The sequence below is a fragment of the Poecilia mexicana genome, unplaced genomic scaffold (assembly GCF_051168715.1).
Source record: "Poecilia mexicana isolate PSO_F unplaced genomic scaffold, ASM5116871v1 scaffold_10, whole genome shotgun sequence".
NCBI lineage: Eukaryota > Metazoa > Chordata > Actinopteri > Cyprinodontiformes > Poeciliidae > Poecilia > Poecilia mexicana.
The window spans coordinates 3639018-3654207 of record NW_028263379.1 but is presented as its reverse complement, the minus strand read 5'-3'; positions in this window follow the sequence as shown (position 1 = coordinate 3654207).

The window sequence follows — 15190 nt, the reverse complement described above, 5'->3', positions numbered from 1 at the left end:
AACATCCTGCCATTATCCCCAAATCAAGTCATGTGTCGTCTTTACTGATTAAACACTTCCATGAAAAGGTACAGCATCAAGGAAGAGGAATTACTGTCAACGAGCTGCGTTCCAATGGACTGTGGATCACAGGATGCAGCAGTGCAGTTGCTTCACACATCTACAAGTTCACAACCTGCAGAAAGTACAGGAGGCATACCCAAGATCAACAGATGTCAGATCTACCAGAGGACAGAATGGAAACAACACCCCCATTCTCTTACTGTGGTGTTGACTGTTTTGGACCTTTTTATGTAAAAGAAGGTAGAAAAGAACTCAAAAAGTATGGTCTTTTGTTTACATGTATGTGTTCCAGGGCAATACATATTGAAATGTTAGATGACCTTACTACTGATGCTTTGCGTTGTTTTATTTCTATTCGTGGACATGTAAGACAAATCAGGTGTGACCAAGGGACTAATTTTGATGGTGCTAAAGGAGAGTTTTTGAATGCATTGAAGGACTGTGACAAAGAACAGTTGAAACAATATGGATGGGAGTTTGTTCTGAACACCCCATCCTCAAGCCATATGGGAGGTGTTTGGGAGAGGCAGATTAGGACCAAACTTCTAAGAGACTTGATACTTCTTCCCTCAGAACGTTTCTGTATGAAGTGATGGCTATTGTGAATAGCAGGCCGTTAACAGTAGAAAACCTAAGTGATCCAAGTTCAGAGCCTCTTACGCCAAATCATATTCTCATGATGAAGTCCAGTGTTATTCTGCCCCCTCCTGGTGAATTTGTGAGCCAGGATTTGTACCTGAGAAAGAGATGGCGCCAAGTTCAGTTTTTAGCCAATGAATTCTGGACAAGGTGGAAGAAAGAATATCTTCTTAATCTTCAACAGAGACAAATCTGGCAGAGGAACAAAAGGAATGCAAAGGTAAATGACGTTATTCTTCAAGAGGACAATTCTCCAAGGAACAAGTGGAAACTGGCAAGAGTAACAGAGGTATATCTAAGCGCAGATGGAAGGATCAGGAAGGTGAAGCTGTTGCTAAGTGACTCGACCTTGGATAAGGATGGAAAAAGGACTGTCAAGCCAGTGTATCTTGATAGACCAGTTCATAAAACTGTGTTGTTACTGGAAGCAGAATAAATGCTAAAATGTAAATATATTTCTATTGTAATGTTATATGTTTGAAGTGAAATCACCATAGGATAGTGATTTGGTGGGAGTTTTACTGCCATAGTTTTAGTTTGTATGTTTTATTTTGTATTAGGCACATTTTTTATTGTGACTTTTATTTTGAAAAGCTAAAGTAGGAAGTGCAATCCAGAATGTTCGCTGGGACACCAAAGAAAGAAGCACATGGTATGAGGGCATGATATTAATTAGTTGTTTAAAGTAATTTAAGTTTAAGAATTCTTTTTTTTTGCTCATTTCTACCTCAAAGGAACGGTCAGCCAGCGAGGTATGTTTATATGTCTTGTATCATTTGTTTATGTCATTGTATTCGTGACACCGTCTCATTTATATTTATGTTGTATTTTTAGTTCGACGGTGGTGTTGTGTCAGAGACACAAAGTTATAAGAAGAGTTCATTAAATCTGACTAAACACCAGCAGTAACGAGCTCTTTATTGACTCCAAGAAGAGGTGGAAGTGGTAATGAAATATTGCCGTTTCATTCCTTTTAAATTTCCCTGAAGGACGTAGGAGCTCCTATGTCCAACTCTTCCTCTTCCTCTGAATTCACATATAAATGTAGATTTATATGTGAATTTATATGTGAATGATACATTTTTAATTAAAGTATCATTAATTAAAAATGAGTTGTGCAAGTTTATGTCATGGGAGGCGCTGATGACATGTTCGCCTCAGAAAGTATGTAGTTGCACCTCTGATCACCGGAACTGAATGTGAAACCACCAGCAGTAACAGCTGTTACCTAACTGGACTCAGAGCTACAGAACCGAACCGGATCACACAGTAACCAGAGGTGAGTCTCATTCATTGTTTCATTATGAACCTGAAGGCAGCAGCAGCTCCTACGGCCAACTCTTCCTCTTCCTCTGTTTGCTCCTCCTCTTCATCACCTCTTGTTATTTCTACGTTCTGGTCGGTTTCAAATCAAAAAGGCTTCATAACGGTACTCATCACTGTTGACTGGAGGAGCCAGGCAGTTGGACCTTTACACGTCATTTACCCAGAATGCCTTGCAGCGTGGACAACATGGCGACAAATCCTGTGAAAATATTTTTATCAAAATTTATAAAAACTAAATAACCTACAGTATTATTACTGTATTGTTTTTACATCTGAGATAAATATTTGTTGCAGCTAATCATAGATCCCTATAAATATTGACCTGAACCAGAAGATTGTATGAGCTCAGCTGGAGACGGTCCTGGTATCATCTAGAGGAGAACCCACCAGAACCCGACTTTGTTCTGACTGGATGATGTTCCTGAAAACCCGATGATGAGGAGCTTCAGATTTATCTTCTGAAGGTGATCCCTGTTGTTTGATTCCGTCTGAACTTTGACCTCATGCTGCTGTTGATGAAGAGGATGAAGACCGAAGGCGTGTCCGCTACCAGCTGCACGGCGGCGTGAAGCCCCGCCCCTTCCTGTTGCAGACAAAGGATGAAAGGTGGAGTCGTGCTGTGAGGCAGCAGCTCCAGGTGAGCCCAGCAACCTGACGGAGCCGCTCCCCTAACCGTCCCCTGGCCCCCATTGAGCCCATGTAAAGCCGGGGGGCGGGGGGTCCTTTCGGTTGGTTTTAACCTGAACACATAATCTCAGCTTTGGAGCGTAAACACAATGGAGCCGGTGTGAAGGTGGCACCTCAGAGGGCGACGCTAACTAGCAGTTTGAGCTGCGGAGGGTCCGGTTACATATCTGGGCTGAATGGGGTCGCCTTCATTCACTCCGAGTTTCAGGCCCAATTAGTGACGGAAGAGGACAAAGGACAGTTCCTGTTCTGCTCCAGGTTCAGGTTAGGGGAAAACATCCAGATCCTCCATATGGACATACAGATCAGTTCCAGAGACATCTTCTCCTGATAGTTCTGGTTTTACTAGAACCAGAACTTCACCATCTGCTCCACCTCCAGCTGCTGTGGCTCTGAGTCAAACCAACCTGTTCCCCTCCTGGCCTGTGGGGGCGCTGCACCAAGAACCACTGAAGAAAACGACACAAAAACCTCTGAAGACTCTGAGAGCTGGAGTTGGACTGAAGCAGACTGAACTGTGCTGGTGGGACTGGTGCAGCCTCACTGTAGGTTTTAGTTCTGGTTCCTATTTTCTGCTCTGTCCTCAAATCCAGGATCGTTTTCCTTCTGACCAACATCTGGATTTCAAATGTTCAATGCTCATCAGGTCCACCATCAGCTGCTTGTCCTTAATTAACCAGATTATCCCCTCAGTCACTGAGCTGCATGTTTAGAACCGACCCAGTGGTCCACGAACAGAACCAGCACCATCTCAGGTGTGATGGTTTCCGTTCTTCTGCCTGCTGTGATGGAGGAAACCAGCAGGAGCCTCCAGACGTTCTCCAGGAGAGACAAGGGGAAGTTCTGGGTACACCTGGATTCATGGTCACAAACGCCTGGAGAGCGCCTGGAGAGCGCCTGGAGAAGGATAGAGGACTCCTGGAGAACGCCTGGAGAGCGCCTGGAGGAGGATAGAGGACTCCTGGAGAGTGCCTGGAGAACGCCTGGAGAGCGCCTGGAGAAGGATAGAGGACTCCTGGAGAGTGCCTGGAGAACGCCTGGAGAGCGCCTGGAGAAGGATAGAGGACTCCTGGAGAACGCCTGGAGAGCGCCTGGAGAAGGATAGAGGACTCCTGGAGAACGCCTGGAGAGCGCCTGGAGGAGGATAGAGGACTCCTGGAGAGTGCCTGGAGAACGCCTGGAGAGCACCTGGAGAGCGCCTGGAGAAGGATAGAGGACTCCTGGAGAGTGCCTGGAGAACGCCTGGAGAGCGCCTGGAGAGTGCCTGGAGAACGCCTGGAGAGCACCTGGAGAGCGCCTGGAGAAGGATAGAGGACTCCTGGAGAGCGCCTGGAGAGCACCTGGAGAGCGCCTGGAGAAGGATAGAGGACTCCTGGAGAGCGCCTGGAGAGTGCCTGGAGAATGCCTGGAGAGCGCCTGGAGAAGGATAGAGGCCTCCTGGAGAACGCCTGGAGAGCGCCTGGAGAAGGATAGAGGCCTCCTGGAGAATGCCTGGAGAGCGCCTGGAGAAGGATAGAGGACTCCTGGAGAGTGCCTGGAGAGCGCCTGGAGAAGGATAGAGGCCTCCTGGAGAATGCCTGGAGAGCGCCTGGAGAGCGCCTGGAGAAGGATAGAGGCCTCCTGGAGAGCGCCTGGAGAGCGCCTGGAGAAGGATAGAGGCCTCCTGGAGAGCGCCTGGAGAGCGCCTGGAGAAGGATAGAGGCCTCCTGGAGAACGCCTGGAGAGCGCCTGGAGAGCGCCTGGAGAAGGATAGAGGACTCCTGGAGAGTGCCTGGAGAGCGCCTGGAGAGCGCCTGGAGAAGGATAGAGGCCTCCTGGAGAACGCCTGGAGAGCGCCTGGAGAGCGCCTGGAGAAGGATAGAGGCCTCCTGGAGTCATCACCAGTCAACGACTAATTTTTTCTAGAGATTTTTATAAAAGCAGGTTTTAGCAGAAACCTAGTGGTTTCTAGCCCCGCCCTCCTCCCCCCCTCCCACCCTAGTGGTTTCTAGCCCCGCCCTCCTCCCCCCCTCCCACCCTAGTGGTTTCTAGCCCCGCCCTCCTCCCCCCCTCCCACCCTAGTGGTTTCTAGCCCCGCCCCAACCTGCTGCTGTCACAGGATCTGTAATTGCAGCCGACTTCCAGCTCCCAGTGGAACTAATGTGATAAAATCTGAGAAAGAGACACTTTGGACAAAGAGACAGAGATGTCGCCGGGGGCAGGAGGGGGCCTCAGCTTGGGGGCTTGGGGGTTCTGGTGGTGGGGGGGGCTCAGGCAAAGCAACAACTTCCCTTGCTGAGCTTTGGGACCTAACAGGATTTTCCGAGGAGCTTTGCCAGATCTCCTGCCTGCTCATTCAGAGTCGGCCTTTTGGCTGCCAGGCGGCACACGTCGCCTCCCCCATGTCGGACCCACCCATCACTTAGCCGCAGCTCACAGGGCTGAGCCCCCCCACAGGTGTCAGAGGTGAGCCCCCTGGGTGACAGCAGGTTCTGATCTGTCCTGCAGCAGCAGGATCTACTGAGGCTCAGAGAGATTTAGAGTCAGAACTGAGGCAACACCAAGGCAATGAAATTAGAGGCTAAAAGATGGAGTCAGAAAGGCCATGAAGAGTTCAAAGCAGGCAGAAAACCTTCAGCTTCCCTCATGATCAACAGTTGGAGCTTTTGAGAGGAAGACTGGCTGGAAGAGGACAGGAGGAAGATGTGGACAGAGTCCAACACGGCAACCATGAAACAAGGAACTAGATTCATTGGACATAGTGCAAAACAGCCAAACAGCAAAATTAACTATTAGCATTTTTTTTTATCCCTCTACAACACTGTCTACACTTTCAAAGTTTAAGATGGCAGAAAGCTGAAGATGTCCTGAAGGCTTCTTTTGAGGCTACGGATCGGGATGCTCTGTGCCAGCCATATGGAGAGACATCAGTGCCACCCGCACAGTGATGTGATTCTCCTGTTTTTATCTGCAGAGAAACAGGAAATAAAGTTTTCCATCCATGCCAGTTGCAGATCAGTAAAGTCTTTCCCCCAGCAGCAGGAGGCGCTGTGTCTCCCAATCAATGCAGACATTTCAGCTCATGTTTCAAACCATGTGGCTCTTCAATCTGCTGGAGCTGGTCCAGATCCAGAATGAGGTTCAGAACCAGGACTCCTTGTGGTCGGGACAGGAAGACACAGATTCTGGTTGACATGGCGCCTCCTCCGGGTTTGAGTCCTCTGGTTCTGGCCCGGTTCTGGCCCAGCTGGTCCTCTGAAGGAAAGCCGATCCTCCAGCAGTAGCTGCTGGTCAGAGAAGTGTGACTGCTGCCAGTTGTCAGGTTGACCTCTGACCCCTGAAGGGAGGAGGAGCTTCCTGTACAGTTTACGGCCAGCACTCAGAGCAGGTTTTGTTTCAGGCTCAGAGGCACTTCAGCAGTTAATGACCCGTCAGAACCGACCCATTTACGTCACAGTGTGAGAAACTCCTGGGGGTCCAATCCGGTTCCACAGCTGACTGACTCCGCCTCCAGAACACGTAGCACTCAGGTACCTGAAGCCCTGACCTCTGACCTCTACAAGGGGAAATGCTCTCAAACGGCCGCTGCCTCCCTGAGGATCAGGGGGGCATCAGGGGGGCTAACATGGAGGTCGACCTCCATGTTAGCCCCCCTGCTGCCCCCTCACCCCTGACCTCCACACCACTTTGTAGCTGCAGCCTTTTAAAGCAGAGAAGAAGAAAGGAGCCAGATATGATGCTACGTGATGAGTTCACTGTCTCTGTCTACAGTGGGACGTTCCTGCATCAGCCCTGCTGGGTGGAGGCAGCTTCAGGTTTCCCTCCAGGTGTCGACCTGTTGGAGACGACTGGATGATGTTCTCTGGGTTTTTCCTGCTGCAACAGTTCTGCTGACTCAGAATATGAATAAATAAATTAAACTGCAGCACTGATCTGAATGTTTTCAGGACTTTATTTTGAAAGTCCAGTCCTTTCTGTTTCCTCTGCAGGTGAAACTTTTATTCACTTCTTTGGGAAACTTGCTTTGTTTTCAATAAATCTCATCAATTCCCAGCTGAAGATGTCACTTCCTGTTTGGAGAAAGAAAGTTTCTCCCTGATGTTCTGCTTCTGGAAGCGGATGGATCAAAAAGATTTCTGGGTCCCAAACCCTTCCGTTAAACTCGGGATATTCTTCAGGTCCACTTCTTAAAGCCCCGGTATGTTTTAATGTTCTTGACTAATGACCTAGCCCCGCCTTCGAGGCCCAGCTCCTCCCCCTCTCAGCTCCTTCAGACTAGCCAGCAGCAATTAGCAAACAGCTGCTGAGCTCGTTATAGGAGCTGCTGCTCAGAGTAAAAACATTAAAGGGTTAAAGAGGAGCCATGTTGGGATGACTTCCTGGGGGCGGAGCTTCAGCAAGAGCAGGAGGTTTTAAAGTGACAGAGGCCCAATTTCAAGATGTTAAATCAGGGGGACAGGTGTCTCTGGGGGACAGTGAGACATTCAGGTTCTGAATCTCTGGTTAAATGTTTGGAAGATCCTTCACAAAACCTGGAGAAGCGGATCAGCGAGGATCTGGATCTCAGCTCCCTTCTGATCGTTTCCTGCAGCATTAATAAAGTTTTCAGCGTCACAGAATAAATGAGATCAGAAGGCGACCATCGCCCCACCCCCGCCTCTTTCTGGCCCGCCCCCACATCTTCATATTCAGTTGAAAACATTTCCCGCCATCGCTGACCTTCTTCTTCTGTTTTTTAATGAATGACTCCTGCCTCCATGTTTCCTCCAGAAGCGAAGGAGTGAGGTTTAATTTTCAGGTTTCCTGATGGAGAAACGACCTGAATGATTCACTAAAGGTCAAAGGTCAATGATTATCAGGACAGGAAGTGTTTACTTCCAGTTTGATGGAGGCAGAGACAGCGAGTGTTTGGACTGACACAGAACCGAAACCGGAATAAAACTGGATCCAGAGCAGAGGACAAGTTCTGGACGGGTTCTGGACGAAACCAAGATAATGATGCCCCTCTCGTCGTCATGGTTACCAGCTGACACTGATGATTGGTTGAGGAAAATCAATGAGAAGAAAAAACTGCGGACTGAAACTGTCGTCTTTATCCTCAGCAGGGAGACTCACACACACACACACACACGGACACACACACACACACACACAGATATCTGTGTGTGTGGAGGGGGGTCTCAGGGCTTAGGCGTCCCGACTGTGTGAGGACTAATCTCTCGTCTTTCAGCCTGTTGATCTGTTGTTGGCTCACGTGCACAGCATCCATAGACAGTGTGCACGTGAGCCAAACACACACACACACACACACACACACACACACACACACAGACCAGAGCTCTCCCAGCTTTCTGTTAAATATTCTCGAAGGCCAAAATATTTTTAAAACCTGAAATCATCAAAAAGGTTGGTGATTTTTTTTAATTTGCTCAGAAATAAACTGAATATGAAATATTTTAATGGATCAAAAAAAAAAGATCAGACTTTTTTTTTTAGGAATGTTTTAATCATTATAGATCCAAAACTTTTTCCTTTTTAAATAGTTCAGCTGTAGGCTGAGTCTGAAATCTACCAAAAATGTATAAAATATTTTTACACTTTAGATTTTACATGAAGGATGAAAAACTGCTGACATGAAATGATCTGCAGGTCTCCATGGCAACCAAAGAAATTTGCTTGGTTGCCATAAAGCAGATGGAAAATAAACCAGAACCAGAGACAGAAGCAGCAGGTTCTGGTTCTGGTCCTGCAGCGCCATATGCAGTGAGATGCAGGTAACGCCTGCTCAGGAGCGTCGGATCTGACTTCACCACTCAGGTCCATCTGCTGCCGTTCCCAGCGGCGTTCCAATGGCATTCCAGCAGCGTTCCTGACGGCGTTCCGGTCGGCGTTCCCGTTGGCGTTCCAGTGGCATTCCCAACGGCGTTCCAATGGCATTCCAGCAGCGTTCCAGTGGCATTCCCAAAGGCGTTCCCGATGGCGTTCCAGTGGCATTCCCAACGGCGTTCCAATGGCATTCCAGCAGCGTTCCAGTGGCATTCCCAAAGGCGTTCCCGATGGCGTTCCAGTGGCATTCCCAAAGGCGTTCCCGATGGCGTTCCAGTGGCGTTCCCAACGGCGTTCCAATGGCATTCCAGCGGTGTTCCAGCAGCGTTCCTGACGGCGTTCCCGACAGCATTCCAATGGCAGTCCAGCGGTGTTCCAGTGGCATTCCCAAAGGCGTTCCCGATGGCGTTCCAGTGGCATTCCCTACGGCGTTCCAATGGCAGTCCAGCGGTGTTCCAGTGGCATTCCCAACGGCGTTCCAGCGGCGTTCCCAGCGGCATTCCCAACGGTGTTACAGCGGTGTTCCTGACGGCATTCTAGCAGTGTTCCCATGGCATTCCAGCGGTGTTCTAGTAGCATTCCCGACAGCGATCCAGCGGCGTTCCTGACGGCGTTCCTGACGGCGTTCCTGATGGCGTTCCAGCGGCCCTCTTCAAGAGCTGTTGGTCCTGAAAGGAGAAGGAAAACAGCGTTCCCGCAGTGAAAAGCCATTAAAAGAATATTTTCTCTGGGTTCTGTGCGGCCCGGCCGGCGCCCCGCTGGAGAGAGCGGCTCAATGGGCTCTAAAGGAGGGCCTAATTAATCTAAGTACGGCCCCAAAGGGCCCACTTGGAGGTTTTCTCTCCCTTTATCTGAGCAGGGGGCGGGGGGCAGATAAAGAAAGGCAGTAAGAAAGGAGCGAGGGGATCAGGCCTCCATCTTTTCTGGGTGGGGGATGCTGACCGACCCCCCCCCCGCCCCCCCCGCCCACTCCCCCTCAGCAAAAACCAGCAGCACATTTTCCCATTTTCACATGTTTCTGCAGCAGCGGGGCCCGGTGGGGGCCGGCCGGGCCGGAGGGCCGGAGGGCCGCTGCTGTCAGGTGCAGGGGTGGCTGCGGCTCAACAATGGCAGCAGAAGGCTTTGGATGAATGCTGCGGGTGAATCAGTAATGGAGCTAAAGGCCAGGCGCCTGGGGGGAATCCGCCGGCGCATAAAGGAGCTTTAAGAGCTTCATTCATTCGCCCAAAGAGATTTGAATTGCCCCCTTCACAATCACTTGAAAGGATGAGCTCAGGGTGTTCCGAAACAAAGTGGAAATCACTCTGCCTTTCAGCGCCTCTAATAAGCTTTTAACTATTTTACATCACGCCGCTTCGCCGCGCCGCCATTGTGGCCGGCCGCCCGGCTACCGCCTGATTTATACTTTACTTCACGCTGAATTTCTCCACAAGCTGAAAGAGAAATCTCTGTGAAAGCTTCATTATGACGGCTCGGAGCGGCTTTGTACTCAGCAGAACCAGGCTGGGCCTGCAGAGCCAGGACAGTTCTGACCCACAGCTCCTGGTTCTGGAGGACCGGCTGGTTCTGGTCCACAGCAGAGCAGAAGATAAATGAATGGAGAAAAATTCAAGATGGCCACTGTGGTCGTCTAGGAAAGTGTAATTTTGTACCAAGCTAATGTTTATCACAGACTAATACTTTTAGTGTAAAATCCTTCATGACTGGACCCTTACAAATCATATTTACTGATATTTCTTTATTTTTCAAAATGGCCACCATGGCTGTAACGGAGAATGTTTGCACTAAAATCAGCAGAAGCACAGCTAGCTAAAAAGTTAGCTTCACTACCCGCTAATTCACGAAACAAAAATCTTAGTTAGGCTAACACTGACTGCTTAACAGAGACGTCTGACCACTTTGTTCAGTAACAGTAATCTATTCCAATCCAGTAATCAGACTACAGTTACTTATCGAAATCACTTTGCGTTACTATTTCCTGTAATTTAATTTTATTTCCTCTGCGCGTCTTGATTAGCGGCCGCCGTTTCTATGCGACAGAAACAAACAATGCAGGGAGGAGAGAGATGCTCATTTTGTTGCTGGAAAAACAGGAACTATTTAGAGTTTCTGTCGCCAAGTCCGATTTTCATAAGCGGCTTTGGGCTTGTTTTTTCTAAAGTCGCTTGCCGATTTAATGAGTCGCGGGTTGTGGTGCTTTGGGCTTGGAAATAAGCAGACTAAACCCCAGAATGTGTCTGACGTCCAGTGGGTTTTAGTCAGACTCTAATTATCCATCATTTCCCGGATGATCCGTCCCGCTGCATCTTGGTTAATGTCAATAATATATTACCTGTGAACGACGTCGAGCTTCGCGTTGCGCTCCAGAAAACATGGAGACTAATATGAACAGCGCCATAAACGTGAAAACAGCCACGAATGAACGAGTCCATAAAACGCCATTATAATTATTAATATGAAGATACGTGTCACAAATCTGTGCAGAAGAATATCTGAGCTGTGGAGCCGCAGGAGGAGCGCTGCGCTGCGACAGCAAACACAGGGCCGTAACGCAGAACCTGGAGGCCGGGGCAGGGAGGAGAAGGGGCCCTGAAATCCTACTAAGTTTAACAGATAATAGTGCAACACAGAAAAACAGGCTAAAATTACTAAAGTTGTTTTGGACTGTTGTAACCATTAAACAGGCCGCCCTTCAGTTCAACCTGACAAGTGGAGACACTTTGTTGATGCTACCATTATAAAATACCTTGGAATTAAGTATTGGCAAAGATCAATGTCATTTTCACAGTCTTGTTAGCAGCTGCTGAAAGTAACTAAAAAAGTTACTTTTTCAAAGTAACTATGCCATCACCATTGCTAAACATGTGAAAACGTTAGCATAAGCTAATGCTAACCATTAATTCATTTGTCTCTCTTCTCCTTCCTGGTCTGAGACTCACTAACAGTAAAATCCTCAGTTTCTGATTTTGCTGCATTTTATGACTTTAAAATCTAATCTAATCTAATTTTATTTGTAGGCATTTCAAAGAGCTTTACATCAAAAACACAAACATATAAAGTCATGGAAACTCAGCCAACAGCATCAGATTATTGATCAATGTTTCAAAACCGGCTCCCAGTCTGGATTTAAAGAACTCAGGGTTTCAGTAGTTTTGCAGTTTTCTAGAATTTTGTTCCAGATTTGTTGAGCATAGAAGCTGAAAGCCTGTGGATCTACAGTTAGGATTGGTTTCCATAGCAACATGCTGCTATGGAAACACTGGGCAGGGCTGGGAGGAAGTTCTGGTTCTGCTGGTTCTGAGCAGCCCAATAGAACCTGGAGGAATGTGTTGGGGGAAGTTTTGGTTTTCGCTTAGTTCTGGTTCTGGTTCTACTGTTGGTTCTGGTTTTGGTTTAGTTGTGGTTCTAGTTCTGGTTCTGGTTTTGGTTTTGGTTTAGTTCTGGTTCTGGTTTTGGTGTAGTATTGGTTCTAGTTTTGGTTCTGGTTTTGGTTTTGGATTAGTTCTGGTTCTGGTTTTGATTCTGGTTCTGGTTTTGTTCTGGCTTTGGTTCTGGGTTTGGTTTAGTTTTGGTTCTGGTTTTGGTTTAGTTTTGGTTCTGGTTCTGGTTTTGGTTTAGTTCTGGTTCTGGTTTTGGTTTAGTTTTGGTTCTGGTTTTGGTTTAGTTTTGGTTCTGGTTCTGGTTCTGGTTTAGTTTTGGTTCTGGTTTAGTTTTGGTTCTGGTTCTGGTTCTGGTTTAGTTTTGGTTGTGGTTTAGTTTTGGTTCTGGTTCTGGTTTTGGTTCTGGGTTTGGTTCTAGTTTAGTTTTGGTTCTGGTTCTGGTTCTGGTTTAGTTTTGGTTCTGGTTCTGGTTTAGTTTTGGTTCTGGTTCTGGTTCTGGTTTAGTTTTGGTTCTGGTTGTTCGCAGCATTGGACCCCATTGTGTGTGCCTTGGCCCTCGTCGTCATGGAGACGGTTTATTGCTGTGGAAATTGCTCCAATCTTTGCGGAGCGGCAGAGGTCAGAGGTCAACTTGGGACACGGCGGAATGACCTGAACCCTGAAGCCGTACAGCAGCAGGTGGGGGAGGGGCAGTAGACCCTCGCCCTCTGGATGACTCTGCACTGCAACGAGGAGAGTAATCGTGGAAGACTTGGGGAGTTGAAAGGCAGAGTTGACCTCTGACCCCAATAACAATCCCCCTCTCCCACCTCGATGAGGAGCAGGAGGAGGATGAAGGCCATAGAATCCTCAGCTTATGGATTTCAATGGCTCCTCATTATTGCCGTCGGGGTCTTGCCGTACAGGTTCCCCGACCAATCGCTGGAGCGACCAGGTTGGTTTGGCAGAGCGCCTTGCTGGGGGTCACTGAGCGCTAAGCCTAACGATGCTGGGCGATAAATCGGCCCTGAAGTTATCGCGATAAACAATAATCTTGTTTATTAGGAGATTACTATAACAGTGCTTCTCAGTTCCGGTCCTCAGGCCCCCCCGCCCTGCATGTTTTAGGTGTTTCCTACAGCCACACACCTGGATTGAATCTATGGGTGATTAACAAGGTTCTGCAGCACTTGATGCCTGCAGAAGAGGTCATGCAATCATTTAGATCAGCTGTTGTGAAATACAGGCACATCTAAAACATGCAGAGCTGCTGTAACAGTTAATTGATCTTTGAGAACACATTCTCAAAGATCAATTAACTTTAGATTCTAAGGAACATTTAACACTTGAAGACATTTTAAATATCCAAAATCAACAAACTAAACATTCAAACTAATAAATGAATGAATGAATAAAGTCTCTGGTGATAAAACTAAACTTTAAAAAAATAATCAGCTGGATGAGACTGAAAACTTTTAGCTTCCAGGTTTTGGTAGAAAGAGAAAAACGATAAATTAAAAAATGGAAATGATTTATCTGGTTTTAATTTATCATTAATTTTATTTATTGATTATGCAGATCTCATTAGCGGTCCGCTGTGACCCATCAACCCATGGTACCAGAACCAGAACCAGTCTGAGCTGCAGGACTCAGTAGGACCGGCTTACAGGTGCACCATGAACAGAGGTGTGGGGGTCAAAGGTTATCTGGAGGAGCAGGGAGAGCGGAGGGCAGGGCCTCCATCTGCTTACCTGAACAGCAGCAGGTTCAGGTTCCTGATCTGTATCTTTGTGGTCGTTAGCATCGCTAACATTGTTAGCATTGCTAGCTAATAGGAGCTGCTCAGTCATGGCTGCTGATGCTCTTCCTTCATCTTTGGTCCATGATGCCTTCAGGGTCCATCACTGAGATGCTGGTGATGTCATCATCTTTAGCTGTATTGATCAGGGTTAGCTCTGCTGAGCCCAGGTTGGGATGAGATCGTGAGCGGACGGATGGAAATCGACTTTCCTATGTTGGTCTGACTGGTTCCACTGGTCCTGGACCAGTTTACCAACAGAGTCACAGAGCTGAATTTATTGGGCCTGACGGTTCTCTTTGCAGTTTGAACATAAATTATTCATCACGTTTGTCAATTATTAGACAGTATTACAAGTATAAAAAAGTACTTTCATCTCAGAGGTGAAAATGAATCAAACTCAGACTAAAGCAGGATGTTTCCTTCAGGATCCCCTCAACAAAGTTACACAATAAAAACTAACAATAATAATTTGGGGATTCATTTTTAGTCATAATCTTACCAAGTTATTTATTTATTTATAAATGTCACGGTTCAAAACTAAGCTTCAAATTAATACCTAATTAAACTAAATGTTTAAATATAAGTTAAATATTTAGATGTACAAGTTAGCATGTTAACTAAATATTTAGCTTGCTAGCTAAAGCTGAAATTCAGATTAAGCTAAAAACATCCCATCTACAGACAGATTATTCATCAATTAACTTTAACGTCAGATTATCAATCAGATGCTTTAAATAACTGATCACATTGTTTCTGTTTGAATGAAATACAGTTCATCCCTGATAGGAGCCATGATGAAGCTGTGTGTGTGTGTGTGTGTGTGTGTGTGTGTGTGTGTGTGTGTGCTGCTTCATTGCTCTCCTGATTGACACTTTCCTGTGATTCTCTGTTCTGCCCCTGTGGCCTCTTAAACTACCCCTTTGCCCCAGGCAAGACAGTGTTACCCCCTCTGCTCCTCTTCATCTCCTCTTCTACCTGTCATGAGGCGTTCAGGCAGAAATTCCTGCAGGGCTTTGGGCCCTGAACTCTGACAGCAGTGTCCCAATGTGAGAAATGGTCATGATGCCTTCACTGACCTGCTAATCTGTAAATCTTCTCTTATTAGTTTTGGTTTTGAGTTATGAGCTGATCTTCCTGCCAGTTTCATTAGTTTCCTGTAGCGTCATCCGGAGCATCTTGGTTCTGAAATGTGGAAAGTTTCCTTTAATCAGCCGTGAATAAAGATCATGAAACGTCTCCTAGCTTTTATCCGTTTTATTTGTTGTTTTGAGGCTTTTCTGCACATGTTCCTCTGTCCCTAATTCATTATTCTCAGTTCTTCTCCTCTTTAGGAAAATTGAAGTGATGAAGAATCCCAGCGACTCTTGATGATGGAGGTCGGTCGCCCTCAGACCAGTGCTCCTCCTCTCTTCACCTCTTTTCATCGCTTCTTTCTGTTTTCTTCGTTTCTTCTCCTTGGGTCTGTTGAACGTCCGTCTCTCGTTACCTTCCTGTAAATCTTGACTTCTGG